At 41.7% G+C, this 1,333-nt stretch overlaps 1 protein-coding gene across 1 annotated transcript in view; it reads left to right on the forward strand.

The window, feature by feature from the left end:
* Positions 1-1,333, forward strand: part of LOC118422045 (leucine-rich repeat-containing protein 15-like) — a 9,086-nt gene that overhangs the window by 6,540 nt on the left and 1,213 nt on the right. The gene's annotated exons all lie outside the window — the stretch shown is intronic.

Consider the following 1,333-nt stretch of genomic DNA (forward strand, 5'->3'; position numbering starts at 1 on the left):
CGCAGTACCTGATGGTACGCTAGACGTCGCTTATGGTAACGTTGACTTGATCAAGTGGGGCATAACCATGTTGGAGTGAGAAGGGGATGTACGTTCCGTATGACGTGTAACGTTACAGCATACATATTTGGTTCAATGTTGCTATGATATACGATATTGCAGGAAATCGTGGCACGCTATCGTTACGATATCGTAACGTCCGTGTTGAAGCATCGTACGATTTTGCAAATAAACATTATCATCTTATTACGTAGAAAAGTTCCCCCAAAATCGGCTTTCATAATTGAAGTTCTACAACAATGACTCGGGCTAACATTGCTTAAGTTGCCTTTACGCAAGTATAGTACACATCATCCAGCCAGGTGACGATCGTGGCATAGTTAGGAGGGGTTTAGGACTTTTGGACTCGGGTTCGAACCCGGAATGGTGTAATTACCTCCGAGAGGGAACGTCACCTCCTGACGGAGATTGTAGTTGCTCTGTGACTGGAGGGTAACCTCCAGCAACAGAGTCTTGTGATCACTTTGTGCGTTGAGTGTTCGCACCTATATCTCTATGTTCCGTATGCCGCAATCGCATGTGGATTGGCATGTCGTCTGTACTCCGTTGCGAAATGATACACGTTCTTTTTTTTCGCCGTAGCTGTTTTTATTATGGGTGTAATAATTTCAGTTTTCACCCCCACGCCATCCGGTATAGTGGTTCAGGTCTTCCTTATGATCGCGCCTTAAGCATTGTGGTAATTGTATACCGTCTAGCAGATGTTGTCCTCGTCGGAATATGCCATCTCGTTCGGGCTTTGCGTTTCCAATATTGAGGTTGGTTTGACATAGCATACTGTTAACATTTTGCGCGGTTGATAGTCATATGCATTTTATGGTTAGAACGTGTTTGATCCTTGGGATCTTTTTTTTCGCGGTAGCTGTTTTCATTATCGATGTAATAATTTGAGAAATCATCCCTATTTCCTTGGTATTGTGGAACAGCTGGCCTATAGACGATGGGGTTTGGCAATTACTTATCTCAAAGCAGATATGGGGTTATGTTATGCCCACAGCTGTCACTGACCCACTTTTTACAATGGTGTGCGTCTCACATGTATCCATTGTAAAGCTGTGTTGTTGTTTTCATTTGGTGTCGTTCGATTGAGATAAAGATTTCTTCAGGGAATATTTCTTTATTTATCCAATATAAAATGTTTCCAATAACGGCAATTGTGGTATAGCAATCCTACTCTAGAAAGTATGATTGGATGTTACAGAAATCTATTATGTAGTTAGGTCTCAACCTATCATGATAATATCTGTAAACTTTACAAGCATTTCTAGGCTAG

The sequence above is a fragment of the Branchiostoma floridae genome, chromosome 8, assembly GCF_000003815.2.
Source record: "Branchiostoma floridae strain S238N-H82 chromosome 8, Bfl_VNyyK, whole genome shotgun sequence".
NCBI lineage: Eukaryota > Metazoa > Chordata > Leptocardii > Amphioxiformes > Branchiostomatidae > Branchiostoma > Branchiostoma floridae.